Source organism: Camellia sinensis, chromosome 2 (assembly GCF_055761805.1).
Source record: "Camellia sinensis isolate YWXY chromosome 2, ASM5576180v1, whole genome shotgun sequence".
NCBI classification, from domain to species: Eukaryota; Viridiplantae; Streptophyta; class Magnoliopsida; order Ericales; family Theaceae; genus Camellia; species Camellia sinensis.
This window is the reverse complement of record NC_138962.1, coordinates 157,024,125-157,051,667: the sequence shown is the minus strand read 5'-3', so window position 1 is coordinate 157,051,667 and position 27,543 is coordinate 157,024,125. Positions and strand designations below refer to the sequence as shown.

The window sequence follows — 27,543 nt, the reverse complement described above, 5'->3', positions numbered from 1 at the left end:
AATTAATTCAATAATACAACTAGGGTTTTCCCAAAATTTACCAAAGTATCCCCAACATATCAAAATACCAAAACTTAGAACAAAACCTATAAAATGGAGTAGGAAATCCCTACCTCGAAGAAAACAACACAAATGGTGAAGACAAAGATGTGTGCCCAAATACCAAAGTGCTCCAAATCGCCAAATGTTCAGATTAAATGAAAGCCCTCGACTCCCTCTATCTTTTTAATGAAGGATCTAGGGTAGAAACACACCCTAAGTGGATCAAATCTAAGAGAGAAGGTGAATAGGGAGAGAGAGAAGTCGGACCTAGGGTTTGGAATCAAAAAAGATATTAAAAAGACTGATCAAAACCCGCTGTTGCGTATATAAACTGGACAGGCTCGCTCGAGCGAAGACTTGGTCGCTCGAGCGACCAGACACAGAGAAACTACGCTCAAGCCAAGGAAGCCTTGCTCGAGCCAACAACCCAAAAGCTCGCTCGAGCGAAAGAAAGCTCGATCGAGCGAAGAACTCAAACCCTCAGGTCTGTAACCAAACACACGCTCGAGCGAAGGAACTATTGCTCGAGCGAAGGATGAACTAACTCGCTCGAGCGAAGAAAAGCTCGCTCGAGCCAAGAATGCAAAGCTACAGGTCCATACTGGACGCCATCTCTCGCTCGAGCGACCAAACCCCAGCTCGAGCGAAGAACCAAAACGACATCTCGCTCGAGCGACCAACTCCTCGCTCGAGCGAAAAACCAAAAACCTGGACAGCAACACTTGGTTTCTAAACCCAACCATCCTAAAACAAACCTGCCCAACACATCCTATAATTCCAAATGAGACAATAAAGGATAACAACAACAATTATTCAATGACAGAATCTACGGAACCTAAGTCCGGATACAATAATCAAATGGGAAAAGACCGGGGTCGCTATACGGTATTTGATGCCACACCTGCCCACAACGCCCAAGTCACAAACAAGACAAGCATGACATTTAGAAATCTCATAGCATAATGAATGAAAGCAACATAGTACATGATTGAAGAGGGATTAATCCAATTGCTTGATCGGGAGTCACTATGTCAAAACACTATCTAAACTTGTAAAAGCTCAACAATAGTGGGGCTTGGTGGTGATGCTAACAGAAGTATTGTCGGAACCAAGGAACGACGTGCTAATCTATCTCCTAAGCGTTAGGGACATTTGCCCTAAAATACTCAAAGTTCTAGATCTACAATTCAGAGAGTTAATTAGTACAAGATGAGGAAATTTTTTTAGAATAAATGCATAAATGACATGTGCAATGTAGAAATGACATAAAACAGTAAATTGTACCTTCCATCGTTTCTAATGCCCTTTGATGGTCATCTCTCAGCGGTGCATGACAACACTAGCGTATCTATAGAGGGTGACTAGAGCAACGCCACCCAAATCGTAGTCGTCAATGTGATCAATGTCCACCACTAAGTAGTGGAGATATATCTTGTTTAGAGGCGACTCCACATAGTAGCCGATGGTGTCTGAGTAACCCATGAAACTATTCAAAAAAAAGAAATTATTTATGTTATCAATATTTTGTTTGATATAAATTAATCTCATCAAAAAGTTAAGAGACCCCCATCAAATATAAATTCATGATCTATTGTTTTCAGAAGTTTAAATCACTCTTACAATTATTAAGAATAGTTTTTGAATTTTCTATTTTTTCATTTTTAGTGAACTTTTTAAATATTTTAAGTAATTTTTTTACTTTGTAGATTCACTTAATCTGCACACTTAGATACATTTCAAAAGTAAAATATTTATGAAAAATATTTTAAAACTTCACTTACATACAATTTTTTTTTAAAAAAAAACATTAGTATATTTTATTTTATTTTTCTTTTGTATTTGTTGAATTTAAAAAAAAAATAATTACAAATATTTTTCTTTTTAGATGCATATAGGTTAGGGACATCTAAAAAGTAAAATATATATATTTTCCCCCTCTAAAGTTAAGAAAACACAAAAAATATAAATAAAAAAAAACTCGTGTTGTTTTTGAAAACTCAAAATCACTCAAAACCAAACAAAGTAAATGTTGTTTAGTATAATTTTTTTTTTTTTTAATAGAATTTATGGAACTTAAAGCTTTTGGAGTGACCCATCTATAAGCTAGTGGAAATTTATTAAAATTGCCATTTTGAAATTCAAAAAGAAAAAATCAGCTACATACGTATAAATAAATCAATTAAACACTGCAAAATATACACACCTCATTGAGCCAAAACTCATTCAAGGGGCCACTCCAAACTCATACCCCTTCATATCTACAATATATACTCAGATCTGGAATATTAACTTCATCACTGCATATAATTCAAATCAGAAATTTCATGCAAAATTTTGAGTGAAGAGAAAGAAGATCAAAATGAGCAAGCAGGCCTTGAAGATAATACAAATAAACATAAACACTACTATGATAAAAAAGTATAACACTTTCCAGCAATGGAAGCCAAAAGAACACGACTATAATTTGAAGTTTGATTTTGCACCTAATAGAAAATGCAAGTGCCTACACCATACAAATAATAGTGACTAATTAAACACAAACATATACATATACATATCAAGCACCCAAAAATTTTCATTAATAATACAAAAATGACTACTTACCTAACAAACAAAAATCCAACTAATTTTAACCACCCAAATATATATATATATATATATATATTCAATAATAATTAAGTAACCAATCCAATTTCCAAATGAGAGGAATGTGTTCTCTAACATAAGCATTGTTTGATATGAAAATGAAGTCGATAATTAACCTACAAAAATCCTGAAAGTAAAGAAAGATTGCACAACAATTGATTATTAAGGGAAAATTAACACCTATGAATAATACAAGATCCTTAAAGCATACAAAAGCATTGGCATATCCCTTTTTTCTTGTAGTGAATTTAACTGTATAACAATTGATTATAATCAAAAAATTTCAAAGTCATAACTAAACACACAATTCAAAACTCAATTCAAAAAGTATTTTTAAAAATCATAACTAAACACACAATTCAAAACTTTTTTCAAAAGTACTAGGGTAATTTTTCCATCAACACCTATGAATAATACAAGATAAAATAACAAATGATAATGAAAATTATCCATTCATTATTAAGGGAAAATGAAGAGAAAAGAAAATATTTGAAAGGAAAAGACAAAGAACGAATTGAAAAACAGAGCAGTGTGTTTAATTCATTAGTAATGTATTGGTAATTTCAGCATTCACAACAAATTGGAACTCTCTTACGATCCAAAAGAAGTAGCTAGTAAACTCTCAGTTGTGATAAAAATCTGAGATGATATTGGTAATGAGAAAATAAATAAATAAATAAAAATGGTATGACAGATTTAGTGTTTGTTTGTTTGTACCCTGCAATTGGCTGCTTAATCTAAATAAACATGGGGAATGTATTGGATGATGGGCCAATATTCTTTCCCCTTTTCACACTTCTGTTTCAGTATTGGATTAGATCCCCAGATCTCCAGTGACAAAAGCGAGGGAGGGAAGCTTTGTTCTGGAAAGGTTGCAAGCTTATGGCAGTCCTCGATCGATAGATGCAAAAGAGATGGAGGCAACCCTTCATTTGGAAAGGACGTGAGACTATGGCACCTCAAGATTTTAAGTTTTTGGAGAGAGGTGAGGTTTTGAAACTCCTCATAAGAGAGTCTTTCCAGATTTGGGAAGCAGATGATGGTCAAATTGATGAGAGAGGTGGGCAGGAACATCTCTTCTTCTGGAAAAGACATCGTATCTCCCCACGGCCAATCCGGGCCTTGAAGTATGAGTGTGGTAAGAGAAGAGAGTTTGTGCAAACCCCACTTTAATGGAGATGGAGGCAGAACTGGAAGTTGACCGACGTTGTTCACTCTCAAACTCCCGATTTCAAGTGAAGTGATGTTGGTGGGGAAACTCCCTTGCTTGACAAAGTAGGAGACCATTCCAGCCCTGCATTCATATAAACACAACTTTTGAAGCGAAGTGAATTGGTTGATGTTGTTGTTCTGATCAGGACCACCAAGTGACAGGGGCTCCAGATTATAACACCATCTTATCACCAATTGACTGAGATTCTTGAGATCATTGGCTTCTGGTAAAGATTTGAGACTCCCACAAAAATGGATACAAATAGTTTCAAGAGATGGACAATCAATTTTTATCCCTTCCTCTGCAAAAAGTGACTCCAGATTTTCACACCAATCAATCCAAAGTTGTTTTAGTCTGGATGGTAGCCCACCTCTTGACAATAAATATGTGAGTGACGCACAGTAAGAAACCCGCAACTCTTGCAGATTATTGAGTGTCATCAACTCGGGTAGGGACTCCAAAGCATCACACATTGTAACCCAAAGTTCTCTCAGCATAGATGGCAAACCTTTCATTGGAAAAGAGATTAGACTCGCACAATCATAGATTCTAAGCACCCCAAGAGATGTTTATGTGTGCAGATCTTGTGGCAGTTTCTTCAGCATTCCACACTCTTGAATTGTCAAATACTCGAGTCTCGTCATGCAAGGCAGCCCCTCATGTTGATGCTTTTTCGAGCCTTCTCCTCCTTTTTCTTGCTTTTCTTCAAACAAGCAAACGAGTTTGGGGCAATGAGAAATTTTTAAATGGCAGAGGGCAGGGAGACATACTTGTATTCTCTCCATATTCCACCACAATGTTACGAGTTCTTGGCAGTTACTAATGTCCAATTTCTCAAGTCCCATCAAATCTCGGGCAAACCATGTCGGTAGGAACGCCAGTTTTTCAACATGAGAAATGCTCAAAGCAGTTATTGAAGTCAAATGCTTAGACATTTCATTTGCCAGTAACTCTTCATCAATTGTTCTTGGATCGCAGAGGGAGTCGAGGACTATAACATGTCTAATATCCACGGTGAGGGAACCAAGTTCAATCGTGTTCTTCATCCCTAAGAGTTCTGGAAGGCTTGGGAGCATAACATTATTCATTGACAAGGACGCAAGTGATGGCTGAACGAGGCTCGAAACATCAATCAACAACTGCGGACAACCATCAATTTTGAGAGAATTGAGACAAGGAAGATCATTTGGTAATCTTCTAACAAGTTTGGGACAATTTATGATGGAAAGCATACTGAGCCGAAGGTATGGCTTAACTCCCTCTGTTTCAAAAGCAGACCATTCCTCCCATTCTGGCATAAACTCAAAGCTCAATCTCTCTAGAGAGGGGAAAGGTTTGGCACCACACTGCTTCCCATAGAACTCACAACCCAGGCGCTTTATTGCACTCATTCCTTCAATGTAAAGGTCTTTAAGCAAGGGTAGTTGTCCAAGTGGTGGCAAAGATCTGCAACATTTGCTACCTTTTAATCGCATGAACACCATTTTGGAGAACGAAACATCTCCAACCCAGTTTGGAAGTTTTGTACCGCCATACCCACTGATGGTGAGTCGTTCCAACAATTTGAAAGGTCTCATCACGTCAAGCACATCCCTCTCAACTATGTCATTCTGTGAACGGTGAGATTCATCCCATTCTAGTGATAACTCTTTTAACTCCTCCTTAGACATAAAATTGGCATCCCTTGCATCCTTAACACCAGCGACATTCTGCAGTCTTGATATGTGTATTGCTCCTCGAATGTGCGATAGGTTTTTCAACTCTCCTATTTTACGCCCATAATCTTTACCCACCATAAAATTTGACAATGTTTGGAGATTAGTTAATTTACCTATATTTAGCGACATCTCTTCTGATGATGGAATATGCACGCCAGTCATGTCAAAGTGGCGCAAGTTCACTAGCCTCCCTATGTTTAAAGGCAACTTCTGAAGTTGAGAACAAAATTTCAAAAACAAGACTTGTAAATTATAGAGAGTTACTATTGTGTTAGGTAACCATGTAATCCCAGAACGGGATACATCGAGGCACCGCAAATGCTTTAGATCTCCAATGGAATCTGGTAGTTCATCCATGCTATTACAATGTAAACGCAACTCACGTAAGCATTTTAACTTTGGCAACAAATCATGAAACAAGTACCTTGTTGCATGGAAACTCAGGAGATCTACACGGTCGGCCGTATAAGGCCTCAAACGGTGCCATACCGATACTAGACTGGAAGCTGTTGTTGTAGGCAAACTCCACTAATGGCAAGTGCCTCTCCCACGACCCGCTAAAGTCAAGAACACAACCCCGAAGCATATCTTCAAGGATCTGAATAGTACGCTCGGACTGCCCATCAGTCTGAGGATGATAAGCTGTGCTAAAGGTCAACTTAGTACCTAAGGCGCTCTGCAAGCTCTGCCATAATCTGGCAGTAAAACGAGGGTCCCTATCGGAGACGATCGTCACTGGAACCCCGTGCAACTTCACTATGTCTCGAATATACAAGTCGGCAAGATGATCTACTGAATCTCTAACGCGCATAGGAATGAAGTGCGCCGACTTAGTCAACCGGTCTACAACCACCCAAATAGCATCACTGCCCCGCTGAGTCCTCGGAAGACCTACAACGAAGTCCATAGTGACATGCTCCCACTTCCACTCGACAATAGGCAAGGGTTGCAACAAACCCGCTGGCCTCTGATGTTCGGCCTTCACTTGCTGACAAGTAAGGCACTTAGACACGAAAGCTGCCACATCTCTCTTCATACCCCGCCACCAAAACTGGCGACCCAAATCCCGATACATCTTAGTACCTCCCGGATGCACCGCAAGGCGTGAATGATGAAACTCTCGGAGTACCTCCTCTCGATGAGACTCCGGCACAAACAGACGGTCTCGGTATCTCACACTCAGGTCGGGATACACCGTCAAACCTTTCTCAACCTTCCCACCAGAAATCTTCTCACGGAGGGATTCTACCTCAGGGTCGCCCCTCTGAGCCTCTAACACTCGAGTCACAAGTGTAGGTTGCGCAACAACAGAAAACAAGGCCGCAGCCTCAACGGATTCGCCCAGAAGCAAATCAAACTCTCCAAGTGCACCTAACATCTCCCACTCTCGGATGGCTATACTAGCTATGTCACCAACAGGTTTCCTGCTAAGGGCGTCGGCCACAACATTGGCCTTTCCCGGATGATAATGCAATTCAAAGTCATAATCCTCAATAAATTCCATCCACCTCCTCTGCCTCAAGTTCAAGTCTTTCTGTGTGAACAGATATTTCAAACTCTTATGATCCGAGAATACCTCGAACCTCTCACCGTAAAGATAATGTCTCCAAATCTTCAAGGCAAATATCACAGCTGCTAACTCTAAATCATGCGTAGGGTAATTCTTCTCGTGAACTTTCAACTGACGTGAGCCATAGGCAACCACTTTCCCCTCTTGCATTAACACACAACCAAGACCCTCTCGTGAGGCGTCACAATAGACTGCATAACCCAACCCTCTCTCCGGAATAATCAAGACTGGAGCAGTGGTCAGTCTAACTTTCAACTCGTGGAACGACTTTTCACAAGTCTCACTCCAAACAAATTTGACTCCCTTCCGAGTCAATCTAGTCAAAGGCGAAGCTAATCTGGAGAAATCTCTTACAAACCGGCGATAATACCCAGCTAATCCCAGAAAACTGCGGATCTCAAACACACTCTTAGGCTGTACCCAATCTTGCACTGCCTCTGTCTTGGATGTATCAACAGACACCCCTTCCCTAGAAACTACATGGCCTAAGAACTTCACCTCCTCTAGCCAGAACTCACACTTCCCAAACTTAGCATAAAGCTGATGGGCTCTAAGTAAATCAAGCACCACCCTCAAGTGTTCCTCGTGCTCTTCCTCTGAAGGTGAATAGATAAGGATGTCGTCCACGAAGACGACTACAAAACGATTTAGAAATTCCCGGAATATCCGGTTCATCAAATCCATAAATACTGCCGGTGCATTGGTAAGCCCAAATGGCATCACCAAAAACTCATAGTGGCCATACCGCGTACGGAATGCCGTCTTTGGAATATCCTCCTCCCTGACTCTCAACTGATGATAACCTGATCTCAAGTCTATCTTCGAGAAACAACGGGAACCTTTCAATTGATCGAACAGATCATCTATACGGGGCATAGGGTACTTATTCTTAACCGTAGCCCGATTCAATTTCCGGTAATCTATACAAAGCCTCAAAGCACCACCTTTCTTTTTAACAAAGAGGGCCGGTGCTCCCCAAGGCGAAACACTAGGACGTATAAAGCCTTTATCTAGCAACTCCTGGAGTTGGATCTTTAACTCAACTAACTCAGCTGGGGCAAAACGATAAGGTGCCATAGAAATCGGCGCCGTGCCGGGCACCAAGTCAATAGAGAATTCAATCTCTCGATGCGGTGGCAAACCAACAAGATCCTCGGGAAAAACGTCCGAGTACTCACACACCACCCTTGGCAACACAATCTGAGTCTCACCGTCCTCACCAATCGAAAGGTTAGCAAGTAGACCACTAAGCTCACTCCGTCCTCGCGGAACATACCCCGGTGGCAAAACACTACCAACACGGTCCCCCAGAAAATGAAAACACTCACCATTCACGGTACAACAAGTGACTCTCTGGCGGTAGCAATCAATAACTGCCCGGTATGACGATAACCAGTCCATACCCAAAATAACATCGAAACCTCTCATAGGCATAACTACAAAGGAAAATGGGATTCTATGGTAATCAACCTCTATATCACAACCCCTAACACCGTGTTTCAAAATCAATTCACCCCCAAGAGGCGACACTACACAAATAGGAGATGCTAACTGTGCTAACTCCAACTCCAAAACAGATGCAAATGCAGCAGACACAAAGGAATGAGATGCACCCATATCAATCAAAACATTAGCAACCGAGTTGCAAAACAAGAAAGTACCTCTCACAACAGATGGAGCCGGTACAAGATCCTGCGTGGTAACAGCATACACGCGCCCAGATGACCTCTGATCAACCTGCTCACCCCTAGGAGCATAAGATTGCTGCACCGACTGAGACGATGAAGCCCCCTGATTGGCCCTCGAGGCCTGACCCGACTGAGCTGGCTGTTGACCCTGAATCTGCCTCAAACCAGATGCACCAGGTGTGCCACCCAACTGCGGGCAATACCTCTTCATATGCCCTGGCTGACCACACTGATAACACGAGAGTGGCTGGCCTCTACCCTGACTCTGGCTCTAAGATCGAGCCGAAGATGATGCTGCTCTCTGCACTCCTCCCCTCTGAGGACAAACTGGAGACTTGTGGCCCAGCTGACCACACTTGAAGCAGGTAATGTCTCCTTGACTGCCTTTCCCCGAACTAGCACTCGGCACAGGAAAAGTCGATCTAGAAAAGCTACTCTGAGACTATTGGGGATTAAAACCCTTCTGTCTCCTACCATCACTCTGACCATCCTGACTCCTCTTGGAGCCCTTCTGTCCTTCCTCCTCCTCCTGCATCATGATTTCCATGTGGGCTGCAGCATCAACCAAACGCCCATAATCCCGAATCATAGTTCCCCCAACTCTCAGCTTGAGGCCATGCCTCAACTTCCTCTCAAACTCAATACAACGGCGTTCCTCAGACGCCACCAATTCAGGTGCAAACCTGGATAAACTAGTAAATGCAGCCTCAAACTCGGCCACTGAAGAACTCGACTGCTTAAGCTGGCAGAACTGGTCTCTCAGCTTCTCCCTAACTGCTGGAGATAAGAACTTCTCTTGGAAAGCATTCACAAAAGCCTCCCATGTACCTCCTATACGCCCCTTAGTGAACTTCCACCACTGACCCGCATCCCCCTTCAACTGGAATGATGCCAAGGTCACCTTCAACCCCTCGTCTTCGATGCCAAGCATCTCAAACGTCTTCGTTGTCTGTTCGAGCCATTCATCTGCCTTAAGTGGCTCTTTAGGATCACCCACAAATTCATCCGGATTAGACCGGAAGAACTCCCTCTTCAGAAAGGAAGGTCCTGCATCCCCAACAACAACCTGGGCTTGATTCTCAGCCCTAAGAATGCCTACTGACTCCCTGAATGCTCCTGCTATCTCTCGAGCTAAAGCGCCCATAGCCTGCTGGCCTACTGGCTCGGCCACATTAGCCTGGCCAATTCCCTCCTGAACTGCCGGAATCTCCTCTGGCACAGGCACCTCCTGCCTACCCGGCCTACCACGCCTACTGCGTCCTCGTCCTCGTCCTGACATCCTAATAAAGGAAACAGAGACATTAGCACATTAATAAATGTGCCGAGGCTAAACTCTCGCGTCCTAATGAAATGGACAACAATAATACATTCCACGTAAGCACATAATCACATAAGCACCTACGAATTTCGTTCCCGGATAGTGATAGTCCCAATGCGTTACTATAGTTCCAGTTGGAAGCAGCAGTGATCAAGTGCCTTTCCAACAAGACTACTAGAAACTCAAGGGTCCAATCAACATCCTAGAAATTACATTCCATACCCACATAATCACATAAACATGCTATCATATAAGCACATAACAGTACATCTAAGTCTCTATCAAGCGAGACGAACCCATTGTGATACTAATCACTTCCCACGTACCCAAAGTATTCGAACCCGGTACGCTCTGATACCAAGTTGTCACGCCCTCAAAATAAACCCATAATAACCATAACATTAACATGCATTTATAAAAGAAAACGAATCATTTGAGTTATTCATCAGAGTATTCTTATTGAAAGACATCACATGTAACATCCTGCAACATCAAAATAAATGCCCTAAGGGCTTACACCTTTCCAAGCTAACACTTGGAAACAAAAAGGATGAGTACTAACTCATTTACAAGTTAAGCCCTAGGCTTGAATGTTTACATGAAAGCTCAAAAATAACAAATAAAACATATAACTAAAGACAAGTCTTCAAAATCCCAAACATCAAATCCTTCCAGGCTAAGTCCGTGGAGGTAGCTTATCACCTGAACCTGAAAATGATGTTCCCATAAAGGGTGAGCCACAGCCCAGTAGAAAAATACTAAACCAAATATAAGCATTGAATAAAGCTGTAGCATTCAATAGATGGTTAACCAAGATAATCAATTTTATCATTAAACAGTCTCATGACACTAATGTCTAAGACACATTTCACTTTCCATTATTATCAACATGGCTCAGAACCTGGCCAAACTTACAACAGTGAATTATATATATCATATTCACATTACTTCCAATATCAACAAAACAAATGAGACTCATGCTCATATCAAAACACTTCATACTTCCCATTTGATACACATTTTAGTGCTGTATCAATAATCATGTAAAAACACTTCAATTTAATAAGCACACATAAAAATTTGTGCTAATGGAGTCCATCCCCTATCTCCTCCCAAACAAAATCCGGTTTAGAGGTCCATCCCCTATCTTCCCCTAAACCGTAGAGTACATCCCCTATCTCCTCCCACACAAAACAATATATATGCAAATGCAATGCTCAATCAATACACGTATTTTCTGTATTAATGCAATAGTCAAAATTAATGACTTAACCAATGTGATTAGTTTCAGTTATTCCTAATCCACATGCAATGTCTACAACAAACACGACTATCCTCCACCGATAGCCCAAAACAGTTATTTCTAGACTGGAAATAAATATATCAACAATTCAATAGGCGAGTGATTTTAATTATCCAACTACACCATTTAATCAATGAATTCCTCAATTTCATGCATTTAACCAATTTTCCCAATTTCCTTAAATTAATTATACAAATTAATTTATTAATACAACTAGGGTTTTTCCCAAAATTACCAAAGTACTCCCAACATAACAAAATGCCAAAACTTAGGACAAAACTTATAGGATGGAGTAGGAAATCCCTACCTTGAAGCGAAGAACTTGAATAGAGAAGATGACGAAAACCAAAGTGCTCCAAACCCAAGATTGTTCAGATTAAACGGAAGCCCTCGACCCACTCTATCTTTTTAACAAAGGGCTTAGGGTAGAAATACACTCTAAGTAGATCAAACCTAAGAGAGAAGGTGTGTAGGGAGAGGGAGAAGACGGTTCTAGGGTTTTAAAAACAAAAAGGAGATGAAAAATGATCCTGAAAGTCGGATCTCGGATTTTTATACCAGTCGCCCCGCTCGAGCGTGGAAACCCCCGCTCGAGCGCCACTCACAGACTCCCGCTCGAGCGGCCAAACTTCCGCTCGAGCGGCGAATGCACTCTCCCAGAAGTTTTTGCAGACAGGTCCTCGCTCGAGCGCCCAACTCCCCGCTCGAGCGTCACTCACGACTTCCCGCTCGAGCGTCCAATCCCCCACTCGAGCGGCCAACACTACACAGGACATACTGGATGGGTGTATTCCCCGTTCGAGCGTCCAAACCCCCGCTCGAGCGGACAAGCCAAAATCTGGGCAACTAGACTTGGTTCCTAAGCTCAACCAACCTGCTCCAAATCTTCCCAACACAACCCAAAACTCAAAATAAGAAAATAATGAATGACAACAACAATTATACAATGACGGAATCTACGGAACCTAAGTCCGGATACAAAAATCAAATGGGAAAAGACCGGGGTCGCTATAAAACCTATAAAATGGAGTAGGAAATCCCTACCTCGAAGAAAACAACACAAATGGTGAAGACAAAGATGAGTGCCCAAATACCAAAGTGCTCCAAATCGCCAAATGTTCAGATTAAATGAAAGCCCTCGACTCCCTCTATCTTTTTAATGAAGGATCTAGGGTAGAAACACACCCTAAGTGGATCAAATCTAAGAGAGAAGGTGAATAGGGAGAGAGAGAAGTCGGACCTAGGGTTTGGAATCAAAAAAGATATTAAAAAGACTGATCAAAACCCGCTGTTGCGTATATAAACTGGACAGGCTCGCTCGAGCGAAGACTTGGTCGCTTGAGCGACCAGACACAGAGAAACTACGCTCAAGCCAAGGAAGCCTTGCTCGAGCCAATAACCCAAAAGCTCGCTCGAGCGAAAGAAAGCTCGATCGAGCGAAGAACTCAAACCCTCAGGTCTGTAACCAAACACACGCTCGAGCGAAGGAACTATTGCTCGAGCGAAGGATGAACTAACTCGCTCGAGCGAAGAAAAGCTCGCTCGAGCCAAGAATGCAAAGCTACAGGTCCATACTGGACGCCATCTCTCGCTCGAGCGACCAAACCCCAGCTCGAGCGAAGAACCAAAACGACATCTCGCTCGAGCGACCAACTCCTCGCTCGAGCGAAAAACCAAAAACCTGGACAGCAACACTTGGTTTCTAAACCCAACCATCCTAAAACAAACCTGCCCAACACATCCTATAATTCCAAATGAGACAATAAAGGATAACAACAACAATTATTCAATGACAGAATCTACGGAACCTAAGTCCGGATACAATAATCAAATGGGAAAAGACCGGGGTCGCTATACGGTATTTGATGCCACACCTGCCCACAACGCCCAAGTCACAAACAAGACAAGCATGACATTTAGAAATCTCATAGCATAATGAATGAAAGCAACATAGTACATGATTGAAGAGGGATTAATCCAATTGCTTGATCGGGAGTCACTATGTCAAAACACTATCTAAACTTGTAAAAGCTCAACAATAGTGGGGCTTGGTGGTGATGCTAACAGAAGTATTGTCGGAACCAAGGAACGACGTGCTAATCTATCTCCTAAGCGTTAGGGACATTTGCCCTAAAATACTCAAAGTTCTAGATCTACAATTCAGAGAGTTAATTAGTACAAGATGAGGAAATTTTTTTAGAATAAATGCATAAATGACATGTGCAATGTAGAAATGACATAAAACAGTAAATTGTACCTTCCATCGTTTCTAATGCCCTTTGATGGTCATCTCTCAGCGGTGCATGACAACACTAGCGTATCTATAGAGGGTGACTAGAGCAGCGCCACCCAAATCGTAGTCGTCAATGTGATCAATGTCCACCACTAAGTAGTGGAGATATATCTTGTTTAGAGGCGACTCCACATAGTAGCCGATGGTGTCTGAGTAACCCATGAAACTATTCAAAAAAAAGAAATTATTTATGTTATCAATATTTTGTTTGATATAAATTAATCTCATCAAAAAGTTAAGAGACCCCCATCAAATATAAATTCATGATCTATTGTTTTCAGAAGTTTAAATCACTCTTACAATTATTAAGAATAGTTTTTGAATTTTCTATTTTTTCATTTTTAGTGAACTTTTTAAATATTTTAAGTAATTTTTTTACTTTGTAGATTCACTTAATCTGCACACTTAGATACATTTCAAAAGTAAAATATTTATGAAAAATATTTTAAAACTTCACTTACATACAATTTTTTTTAAAAAAAAAACATTAGTATATTTTATTTTATTTTTCTTTTGTATTTGTTGAATTTAAAAAAAAAATAATTACAAATATTTTTGTTTTTAGATGCATATAGGTTAGGGACATCTAAAAAGTAAAATATATATATTTTCCCCCTCTAAAGTTAAGAAAACACAAAAAATATAAATAAAAAAAAACTCGTGTTGTTTTTGAAAACTCAAAATCACTCAAAACCAAACAAAGTAAATGTTGTTTAGTATAATTTTTTTTTTTTTTAATAGAATTTATGGAACTTAAAGCTTTTGGAGTGACCCATCTATAAGCTAGTGGAAATTTATTAAAATTGCCATTTTGAAATTCAAAAAGAAAAAATCAGCTACATACGTATAAATAAATCAATTAAACACTGCAAAATATACACACCTCATTGAGCCAAAACTCATTCAAGGGGCCACTCCAAACTCATACCCCTTCATATCTACAATATATACTCAGATCTGGAATATTAACTTCATCACTGCATATAATTCAAATCAGAAATTTCATGCAAAATTTTGAGTGAAGAGAAAGAAGATCAAAATGAGCAAGCAGGCCTTGAAGATAATACAAATAAACATAAACACTACTATGATAAAAAAGTATAACACTTTCCAGCAATGGAAGCCAAAAGAACACGACTATAATTTGAAGTTTGATTTTGCACCTAATAGAAAATGCAAGTGCCTACACCATACAAATAATAGTGACTAATTAAACACAAACATATACATATACATATCAAGCACCCAAAAATTTTCATTAATAATACAAAAATGACTACTTACCTAACAAACAAAAATCCAACTAATTTTAACCACCCAAATATATATATATATATATATATATATTCAATAATAATTAAGTAACCAATCCAATTTCCAAATGAGAGGAATGTGTTCTCTAACATAAGCATTGTTTGATATGAAAATGAAGTCGATAATTAACCTACAAAAATCCTGAAAGTAAAGAAAGATTGCACAACAATTGATTATTAAGGGAAAATTAACACCTATGAATAATACAAGATCCTTAAAGCATACAAAAGCATTGGCATATCCCTTTTTTCTTGTAGTGAATTTAACTGTATAACAATTGATTATAATCAAAAAATTTCAAAGTCATAACTAAACACACAATTCAAAACTCAATTCAAAAAGTATTTTTAAAAATCATAACTAAACACACAATTCAAAACTTTTTTCAAAAGTACTAGGGTAATTTTTCCATCAACACCTATGAATAATACAAGATAAAATAACAAATGATAATGAAAATTATCCATTCATTATTAAGGGAAAATGAAGAGAAAAGAAAATATTTGAAAGGAAAAGACAAAGAACGAATTGAAAAACAGAGCAGTGTGTTTAATTCATTAGTAATGTATTGGTAATTTCAGCATTCACAACAAATTGGAACTCTCTTACGATCCAAAAGAAGTAGCTAGTAAACTCTCAGTTGTGATAAAAATCTGAGATGATATTGGTAATGAGAAAATAAATAAATAAATAAAAATGGTATGACAGATTTAGTGTTTGTTTGTTTGTACCCTGCAATTGGCTGCTTAATCTAAATAAACATGGGGAATGTATTGGATGATGGGCCAATATTCTTTCCCCTTTTCACACTTCTGTTTCAGTATTGGATTAGATCCCCAGATCTCCAGTGACAAAAGCGAGGGAGGGAAGCTTTGTTCTGGAAAGGTTGCAAGCTTATGGCAGTCCTCGATCGATAGATGCAAAAGAGATGGAGGCAACCCTTCATTTGGAAAGGACGTGAGACTATGGCACCTCAAGATTTTAAGTTTTTGGAGAGAGGTGAGGTTTTGAAACTCCTCATAAGAGAGTCTTTCCAGATTTGGGAAGCAGATGATGGTCAAATTGATGAGAGAGGTGGGCAGGAACATCTCTTCTTCTGGAAAAGACATCGTATCTCCCCACGGCCAATCCGGGCCTTGAAGTATGAGTGTGGTAAGAGAAGAGAGTTTGTGCAAACCCCACTTTAATGGAGATGGAGGCAGAACTGGAAGTTGACCGACGTTGTTCACTCTCAAACTCCCGATTTCAAGTGAAGTGATGTTGGTGGGGAAACTCCCTTGCTTGACAAAGTAGGAGACCATTCCAGCCCTGCATTCATATAAACACAACTTTTGAAGCGAAGTGAATTGGTTGATGTTGTTGTTCTGATCAGGACCACCAAGTGACAGGGGCTCCAGATTATAACACCATCTTATCACCAATTGACTGAGATTCTTGAGATCATTGGCTTCTAGTAAAGATTTGAGACTCCCACAAAAATGGATACAAATAGTTTCAAGAGATGGACAATCAATTTTTATCCCTTCCTCTGCAAAAAGTGACTCCAGATTTTCACACCAATCAATCCAAAGTTGTTTTAGTCTGGATGGTAGCCCACCTCTTGACAATAAATATGTGAGTGACGCACAGTAAGAAACCCGCAACTCTTGCAGATTATTGAGTGTCATCAACTCGGGTAGGGACTCCAAAGCATCACACATTGTAACCCAAAGTTCTCTCAGCATAGATGGCAAACCTTTCATTGGAAAAGAGATTAGACTCGCACAATCATAGATTCTAAGCACCCCAAGAGATGTTTATGTGTGCAGATCTTGTGGCAGTTTCTTCAGCATTCCACACTCTTGAATTGTCAAATACTCGAGTCTCGTCATGCAAGGCAGCCCCTCATGTTGATGCTTTTTCGAGCCTTCTCCTCCTTTTTCTTGCTTTTCTTCAAACAAGCAAACGAGTTTGGGGCAATGAGAAATTTTTAAATGGCAGAGGGCAGGGAGACATACTTGTATTCTCTCCATATTCCACCACAATGTTACGAGTTCTTGGCAGTTACTAATGTCCAATTTCTCAAGTCCCATCAAATCTCGGGCAAACCATGTCGGTAGGAACGCCAGTTTTTCAACATGAGAAATGCTCAAAGCAGTTATTGAAGTCAAATGCTTAGACATTTCATTTGCCAGTAACTCTTCATCAATTGTTCTTGGATCGCAGAGGGAGTCGAGGACTATAACATGTCTAATATCCACGGTGAGGGAACCAAGTTCAATCGTGTTCTTCATCCCTAAGAGTTCTGGAAGGCTTGGGAGCATAACATTATTCATTGACAAGGACGCAAGTGATGGCTGAACGAGGCTCGAAACATCAATCAACAACTGCGGACAACCATCAATTTTGAGAGAATTGAGACAAGGAAGATCATTTGGTAATCTTCTAACAAGTTTGGGACAATTTATGATGGAAAGCATACTGAGCCGAAGGTATGGCTTAACTCCCTCTGTTTCAAAAGCAGACCATTCCTCCCATTCTGGCATAAACTCAAAGCTCAATCTCTCTAGAGAGGGGAAAGGTTTGGCACCACACTGCTTCCCATAGAACTCACAACCCAGGCGCTTTATTGCACTCATTCCTTCAATGTAAAGGTCTTTAAGCAAGGGTAGTTGTCCAAGTGGTGGCAAAGATCTGCAACATTTGCTACCTTTTAATCGCATGAACACCATTTTGGAGAACGAAACATCTCCAACCCAGTTTGGAAGTTTTGTACCGCCATACCCACTGATGGTGAGTCGTTCCAACAATTTGAAAGGTCTCATCACGTCAAGCACATCCCTCTCAACTATGTCATTCTGTGAACGGTGAGATTCATCCCATTCTAGTGATAACTCTTTTAACTCCTCCTTAGACATAAAATTGGCATCCCTTGCATCCTTAACACCAGCGACATTCTGCAGTCTTGATATGTGTATTGCTCCTCGAATGTGCGATAAGTTTTTCAACTCTCCTATTTTACGCCCATAATCTTTACCCACCATAAAATTTGACAATGTTTGGAGATTAGTTAATTTACCTATATTTAGCGACATCTCTTCTGATGATGGAATATGCACGCCAGTCATGTCAAAGTGGCGCAAGTTCACTAGCCTCCCTATGTTTAAAGGCAACTTCTGAAGTTGAGAACAAAATTTCAAAAACAAGACTTGTAAATTATAGAGAGTTACTATTGTGTTAGGTAACCATGTAATCCCAGAACGGGATACATCGAGGCACCGCAAATGCTTTAGATCTCCAATGGAATCTGGTAGTTCATCCATGCTATTACAATGTAAACGCAACTCACGTAAGCATTTTAACTTTGGCAACAAATCATGAAACAAGTACCTTGTTGCATGGAAACTCAGGAGATCTACACGGTCGGCCGTATAAGGCCTCAAACGGTGCCATACCGATACTAGACTGGAAGCTGTTGTTGTAGGCAAACTCCACTAATGGCAAGTGCCTCTCCCACGACCCGCTAAAGTCAAGAACACAACCCCGAAGCATATCTTCAAGGATCTGAATAGTACGCTCGGACTGCCCATCAGTCTGAGGATGATAAGCTGTGCTAAAGGTCAACTTAGTACCTAAGGCGCTCTGCAAGCTCTGCCATAATCTGGCAGTAAAACGAGGGTCCCTATCGGAGACGATCGTCACTGGAACCCCGTGCAACTTCACTATGTCTCGAATATACAAGTCGGCAAGATGATCTACTGAATCTCTAACGCGCATAGGAATGAAGTGCGCCGACTTAGTCAACCGGTCTACAACCACCCAAATAGCATCACTGCCCCGCTGAGTCCTCGGAAGACCTACAACGAAGTCCATAGTGACATGCTCCCACTTCCACTCGGCAATAGGCAAGGGTTGCAACAAACCCGCTGGCCTCTGATGTTCGGCCTTCACTTGCTGACAAGTAAGGCACTTAGACACGAAAGCTGCCACATCTCTCTTCATACCCCGCCACCAAAACTGGCGACCCAAATCCCGATACATCTTAGTACCTCCCGGATGCACCGCAAGGCGTGAATGATGAAACTCTCGGAGTACCTCCTCTCGATGAGACTCCGGCACAAACAGACGGTCTCGGTATCTCACACTCAGGTCGGGATACACCGTCAAACCTTTCTCAACCTTCCCACCAGAAATCTTCTCACGGAGGGATTCTACCTCAGGGTCGCCCCTCTGAGCCTCTAACACTCGAGTCACAAGTGTAGGTTGCGCAACAACAGAAAACAAGGCCGCAGCCTCAACGGATTCGCCCAGAAGCAAATCAAACTCTCCAAGTGCACCTAACATCTCCCACTCTCGGATGGCTATACTAGCTATGTCACCAACAGGTTTCCTGCTAAGGGCGTCGGCCACAACATTGGCCTTTCCCGGATGATAATGCAATTCAAAGTCATAATCCTCAATAAATTCCATCCACCTCCTCTGCCTCAAGTTCAAGTCTTTCTGTGTGAACAGATATTTCAAACTCTTATGATCCGAGAATACCTCGAACCTCTCACCGTAAAGATAATGTCTCCAAATCTTCAAGGCAAATATCACAGCTGCTAACTCTAAATCATGCGTAGGGTAATTCTTCTCGTGAACTTTCAACTGACGTGAGCCATAGGCAACCACTTTCCCCTCTTGCATTAACACACAACCAAGACCCTCTCGTGAGGCGTCACAATAGACTGCATAACCCAACCCTCTCTCCGGAATAATCAAGACTGGAGCAGTGGTCAGTCTAACTTTCAACTCGTGGAACGACTTTTCACAAGTCTCACTCCAAACAAATTTGACTCCCTTCCGAGTCAATCTAGTCAAAGGCGAAGCTAATCTGGAGAAATCTCTTACAAACCGGCGATAATACCCAGCTAATCCCAGAAAACTGCGGATCTCAAACACACTCTTAGGCTGTACCCAATCTTGCACTGCCTCTGTCTTGGATGTATCAACAGACACCCCTTCCCTAGAAACTACATGGCCTAAGAACTTCACCTCCTCTAGCCAGAACTCACACTTCCCAAACTTAGCATAAAGCTGATGGGCTCTAAGTAAATCAAGCACCACCCTCAAGTGTTCCTCGTGCTCTTCCTCTGAAGGTGAATAGATAAGGATGTCGTCCACGAAGACGACTACAAAACGATTTAGAAATTCCCGGAATATCCGGTTCATCAAATCCATAAATACTGCCGGTGCATTGGTAAGCCCAAATGGCATCACCAAAAACTCATAGTGGCCATACCGCGTACGGAATGCCGTCTTTGGAATATCCTCCTCCCTGACTCTCAACTGATGATAACCTGATCTCAAGTCTATCTTCGAGAAACAACGGGAACCTTTCAATTGATCGAACAGATCATCTATACGGGGCATAGGGTACTTATTCTTAACCGTAGCCCGATTCAATTTCCGGTAATCTATACAAAGCCTCAAAGCACCACCTTTCTTTTTAACAAAGAGGGCCGGTGCTCCCCAAGGCGAAACACTAGGACGTATAAAGCCTTTATCTAGCAACTCCTGGAGTTGGATCTTTAACTCAACTAACTCAGCTGGGGCAAAACGATAAGGTGCCATAGAAATCGGCGCCGTGCCGGGCACCAAGTCAATAGAGAATTCAATCTCTCGATGCGGTGGCAAACCAACAAGATCCTCGGGAAAAACGTCCGAGTACTCACACACCACCCTTGGCAACACAATCTGAGTCTCACCGTCCTCACCAATCGAAAGGTTAGCAAGTAGACCACTAAGCTCACTCCGTCCTCGCGGAACATACCCCGGTGGCAAAACACTACCAACACGGTCCCCCAGAAAATGAAAACACTCACCATTCACGGTACAACAAGTGACTCTCTGGCGGTAGCAATCAATAACTGCCCGGTATGACGATAACCAGTCCATACCCAAAATAACATCGAAACCTCTCATAGGCATAACTACAAAGGAAAATGGGATTCTATGGTAATCAACCTCTATATCACAACCCCTAACACCGTGTTTCAAAATCAATTCACCCCCAAGAGGCGACACTACACAAATAGGAGATGCTAACTGTGCTAACTCCAACTCCAAAACAGATGCAAATGCAGCAGACACAAAGGAATGAGATGCACCCATATCAATCAAAACATTAGCAACCGAGTTGCAAAACAAGAAAGTACCTCTCACAACAGATGGAGCCGGTACAAGATCCTGCGTGGTAACAGCATACACGCGCCCAGATGACCTCTGATCAACCTGCTCACCCCTAGGAGCATAAGATTGCTGCACCGACTGAGACGATGAAGCCCCCTGATTGGCCCTCGAGGCCTGACCCGACTGAGCTGGCTGTTGACCCTGAATCTACCTCAAACCAGATGCACCAGGTGTGCCACCCAACTGCGGGCAATACCTCTTCATATGCCCTGGCTGACCACACTGATAACACGAGAGTGGCTGGCCTCTACCCTGACTCTGGCTCTGAGATCGAGCCGAAGATGATGCTGCTCTCTGCACTCCTCCCCTCTGAGGACAAACTGGAGACTTGTGGCCCAGCTGACCACACTTGAAGCAGGTAATGTCTCCTTGACTGCCTTTCCCCGAACTAGCACTCGGCACAGGAAAAGTCGATCTAGAAAAGCTACTCTGAGACTATTGGGGATTAAAACCCTTCTGTCTCCTACCATCACTCTGACCATCCTGACTCCTCTTGGAGCCCTTCTGTCCTTCCTCCTCCTCCTGCATCATGATTTCCATGTGGGCTGCAGCATCAACCAAACGCCCATAATCCCGAATCATAGTTCCCCCAACTCTCAGCTTGAGGCCATGCCTCAACTTCCTCTCAAACTCAATACAACGGCGTTCCTCAGACGCCACCAATTCAGGTGCAAACCTGGATAAACTAGTAAATGCAGCCTCAAACTCGGCCACTGAAGAACTCGACTGCTTAAGCTGGCAGAACTGGTCTCTCAGCTTCTCCCTAACTGCTGGAGATAAGAACTTCTCTTGGAAAGCATTCACAAAAGCCTCCCATGTACCTCCTATACGCCCCTTAGTGAACTTCCACCACTGACCCGCATCCCCCTTCAACTGGAATGATGCCAAGGTCACCTTCAACCCCTCGTCTTCGATGCCAAGCATCTCAAACGTCTTCGTTGTCTGTTCGAGCCATTCATCTGCCTTAAGTGGCTCTTTAGGATCACCCACAAATTCATCCGGATTAGACCGGAAGAACTCCCTCTTCAGAAAGGAAGGTCCTGCATCCCCAACAACAACCTGGGCTTGATTCTCAGCCCTAAGAATGCCTACTGACTCCCTGAATGCTCCTGCTATCTCTCGAGCTAAAGCGCCCATAGCCTGCTGGCCTACTGGCTCGGCCACATTAGCCTGGCCAATTCCCTCCTGAACTGCCGGAATCTCCTCTGGCACAGGCACCTCCTGCCTACCCGGCCTACCACGCCTACTGCGTCCTCGTCCTCGTCCTGACATCCTAATAAAGGAAACAGAGACATTAGCACATTAATAAATGTGCCGAGGCTAAACTCTCGCGTCCTAATGAAATGGACAACAATAATACATTCCACGTAAGCACATAATCACATAAGCACCTACGAATTTCGTTCCCGGATAGTGATAGTCCCAATGCGTTACTATAGTTCCAGTTGGAAGCAGCAGTGATCAAGTGCCTTTCCAACAAGACTACTAGAAACTCAAGGGTCCAATCAACATCCTAGAAATTACATTCCATACCCACATAATCACATAAACATGCTATCATATAAGCACATAACAGTACATCTAAGTCTCTATCAAGCGAGACGAACCCATTGTGATACTAATCACTTCCCACGTACCCAAAGTATTCGAACCCGGTACGCTCTGATACCAAGTTGTCACGCCCTCAAAATAAACCCATAATAACCATAACATTAACATGCATTTATAAAAGAAAACGAATCATTTGAGTTATTCATCAGAGTATTCTTATTGAAAGACATCACATGTAACATCCTGCAACATCAAAATAAATGCCCTAAGGGCTTACACCTTTCCAAGCTAACACTTGGAAACAAAAAGGATGAGTACTAACTCATTTACAAGTTAAGCCCTAGGCTTGAATGTTTACATGAAAGCTCAAAAATAACAAATAAAACATATAACTAAAGACAAGTCTTCAAAATCCCAAACATCAAATCCTTCCAGGCTAAGTCCGTGGAGGTAGCTTATCACCTGAACCTGAAAATGATGTTCCCATAAAGGGTGAGCCACAGCCCAGTAGAAAAATACTAAACCAAATATAAGCATTGAATAAAGCTGTAGCATTCAATAGATGGTTAACCAAGATAATCAATTTTATCATTAAACAGTCTCATGACACTAATGTCTAAGACACATTTCACTTTCCATTATTATCAACATGGCTCAGAACCTGGCCAAACTTACAACAGTGAATTATATATATCATATTCACATTACTTCCAATATCAACAAAACAAATGAGACTCATGCTCATATCAAAACACTTCATACTTCCCATTTGATACACATTTTAGTGCTGTATCAATAATCATGTAAAAACACTTCAATTTAATAAGCACACATAAAAATTTGTGCTAATGGAGTCCATCCCCTATCTCCTCCCAAACAAAATCCGGTTTAGAGGTCCATCCCCTATCTTCCCCTAAACCGTAGAGTACATCCCCTATCTCCTCCCACACAAAACAATATATATGCAAATGCAATGCTCAATCAATACACGTATTTTCTGTATTAATGCAATAGTCAAAATTAATGACTTAACCAATGTGATTAGTTTCAGTTATTCCTAATCCACATGCAATGTCTACAACAAACACGACTATCCTCCACCGATAGCCCAAAACAGTTATTTCTAGACTGGAAATAAATATATCAACAATTCAATAGGCGAGTGATTTTAATTATCCAACTACACCATTTAATCAATGAATTCCTCAATTTCATGCATTTAACCAATTTTCCCAATTTCCTTAAATTAATTATACAAATTAATTTATTAATACAACTAGGGTTTTTCCCAAAATTACCAAAGTACTCCCAACATAACAAAATGCCAAAACTTAGGACAAAACTTATAGGATGGAGTAGGAAATCCCTACCTTGAAGCGAAGAACTTGAATAGAGAAGATGACGAAAACCAAAGTGCTCCAAACCCAAGATTGTTCAGATTAAACGGAAGCCCTCGACCCACTCTATCTTTTTAACAAAGGGCTTAGGGTAGAAATACACTCTAAGTAGATCAAACCTAAGAGAGAAGGTGTGTAGGGAGAGGGAGAAGACGGTTCTAGGGTTTTAAAAACAAAAAGGAGATGAAAAATGATCCTGAAAGTCGGATCTCGGATTTTTATACCAGTCGCCCCGCTCGAGCGTGGAAACCCCCGCTCGAGCGCCACTCACAGACTCCCGCTCGAGCGGCCAAACTTCCGCTCGAGCGGCGAATGCACTCTCCCAGAAGTTTTTACAGACAGGTCCTCGCTCGAGCGCCCAACTCCCCGCTCGAGCGTCACTCACGACTTCCCGCTCGAGCGTCCAATCCCCCGCTCGAGCGGCCAACACTACACAGGACATACTGGATGGGTGTATTCCTCGCTCGAGCGTCCAAACCCCCGCTCGAGCGGACAAGCCAAAATCTGGGCAACTAGACTTGGTTCCTAAGCTCAACCAACCTGCTCCAAATCTTCCCAACACAACCCAAAACTCAAAATAAGAAAATAATGAATGACAACAACAATTATACAATGACGGAATCTACGGAACCTAAGTCCGGATACAAAAATCAAATGGGAAAAGACCGGGGTCGCTATAAAACCTATAAAATGGAGTAGGAAATCCCTACCTCGAAGAAAACAACACAAATGGTGAAGACAAAGATGAGTGCCCAAATACCAAAGTGCTCCAAATCGCCAAATGTTCAGATTAAATGAAAGCTCTCGACTCCCTCTATCTTTTTAATGAAGGATCTAGGGTAGAAACACACCCTAAGTGGATCAAATCTAAGAGAGAAGGTGAATAGGGAGAGAGAGAAGTCGGACCTAGGGTTTGGAATCAAAAAAGATATTAAAAAGACTGATCAAAACCCGCTGTTGCGTATATAAACTGGACAGGCTCGCTCGAGCGAAGACTTGGTCGCTCGAGCGACCAGACACAGAGAAACTACGCTCAAGCCAAGGAAGCCTTGCTCGAGCCAACAACCCAAAAGCTCGCTCGAGCGAAAGAAAGCTCGATCGAGCGAAGAACTCAAACCCTCAGGTCTGTAACCAAACACACGCTCGAGCGAAGGAACTATTGCTCGAGCGAAGGATGAACTAACTCGCTCGAGCGAAGAAAAGCTCGCTCGAGCCAAGAATGCAAAGCTACAGGTCCATACTGGACGCCATCTCTCGCTCGAGCGACCAAACCCCAGCTCGAGCGAAGAACCAAAACGACATCTCGCTCGAGCGACCAACTCCTCGCTCGAGCGAAAAACCAAAAACCTGGACAGCAACACTTGGTTTCTAAACCCAACCATCCTAAAACAAACCTGCCCAACACATCCTATAATTCCAAATGAGACAATAAAGGATAACAACAACAATTATTCAATGACAGAATCTACGGAACCTAAGTCCGGATACAATAATCAAATGGGAAAAGACCGGGGTCGCTATACGGTATTTGATGCCACACCTGCCCACAACGCCCAAGTCACAAACAAGACAAGCATGACATTTAGAAATCTCATAGCATAATGAATGAAAGCAACATAGTACATGATTGAAGAGGGATTAATCCAATTGCTTGATCGGGAGTCACTATGTCAAAACACTATCTAAACTTGTAAAAGCTCAACAATAGTGGGGCTTGGTGGTGATGCTAACAGAAGTATTGTCGGAACCAAGGAACGACGTGCTAATCTATCTCCTAAGCGTTAGGGACATTTGCCCTAAAATACTCAAAGTTCTAGATCTACAATTCAGAGAGTTAATTAGTACAAGATGAGGAAATTTTTTTAGAATAAATGCATAAATGACATGTGCAATGTAGAAATGACATAAAACAGTAAATTGTACCTTCCATCGTTTCTAATGCCCTTTGATGGTCATCTCTCAGCGGTGCATGACAACACTAGCGTATCTATAGAGGGTGACTAGAGCAGCGCCACCCAAATCGTAGTCGTCAATGTGATCAATGTCCACCACTAAGTAGTGGAGATATATCTTGTTTAGAGGCGACTCCACATAGTAGCCGATGGTGTCTGAGTAACCCATGAAACTATTCAAAAAAAAGAAATTATTTATGTTATCAATATTTTGTTTGATATAAATTAATCTCATCAAAAAGTTAAGAGACCCCCATCAAATATAAATTCATGATCTATTGTTTTCAGAAGTTTAAATCACTCTTACAATTATTAAGAATAGTTTTTGAATTTTCTATTTTTTCATTTTTAGTGAACTTTTTAAATATTTTAAGTAATTTTTTTACTTTGTAGATTCACTTAATCTGCACACTTAGATACATTTCAAAAGTAAAATATTTATGAAAAATATTTTAAAACTTCACTTACATACAATTTTTTTTAAAAAAAAAACATTAGTATATTTTATTTTATTTTTCTTTTGTATTTGTTGAATTTAAAAAAAAAATAATTACAAATATTTTTCTTTTTAGATGCATATAGGTTAGGGACATCTAAAAAGTAAAATATATATATTTTCCCCCTCTAAAGTTAAGAAAACACAAAAAATATAAATAAAAAAAAACTCGTGTTGTTTTTGAAAACTCAAAATCACTCAAAACCAAACAAAGTAAATGTTGTTTAGTTTAATTTTTTTTTTTTTTAATAGAATTTATGGAACTTAAAGCTTTTGGAGTGACCCATCTATAAGCTAGTGCAAATTTATTAAAATTGCCATTTTGAAATTCAAAAAGAAAAAATCAGCTACATACGTATAAATAAATCAATTAAACACTGCAAAATATACACACCTCATTGAGCCAAAACTCATTCAAGGGGCCACTCCAAACTCATACCCCTTCATATCTACAATATATACTCAGATCTGGAATATTAACTTCATCACTGCATATAATTCAAATCAGAAATTTCATGCAAAATTTTGAGTGAAGAGAAAGAAGATCAAAATGAGCAAGCAGGCCTTGAAGATAATACAAATAAACATAAACACTACTATGATAAAAAAGTATAACACTTTCCAGCAATGGAAGCCAAAAGAACACGACTATAATTTGAAGTTTGATTTTGCACCTAATAGAAAATGCAAGTGCCTACACCATACAAATAATAGTGACTAATTAAACACAAACATATACATATACATATCAAGCACCCAAAAATTTTCATTAATAATACAAAAATGACTACTTACCTAACAAACAAAAATCCAACTAATTTTAACCACCCAA

At 40.9% G+C, this 27,543-nt stretch overlaps 1 long non-coding RNA gene across 3 annotated transcripts; it reads right to left on the bottom strand.

Moving 5' to 3' along the window:
* Positions 1-930: 930 nt before the first annotated feature.
* LOC114255758 (uncharacterized) lies at positions 931-27,543 on the bottom strand. 3 transcript variants are annotated; one of them, XR_014361898.1, is made up of 6 exons: positions 27,106-27,543; positions 26,187-26,388; positions 14,675-14,974; positions 13,756-13,957; positions 2,246-2,545; positions 931-1,528 (listed from the first exon to the last, which is right to left on the bottom strand). It is a non-coding gene; the product is annotated as an uncharacterized LOC114255758 (long non-coding RNA). The 3 variants fall into 3 exon arrangements; XR_014361900.1 differs by having other exon boundaries at positions 14,675-14,768; positions 27,106-27,541; XR_014361899.1 differs by having other exon boundaries at positions 2,246-2,339; positions 27,106-27,540.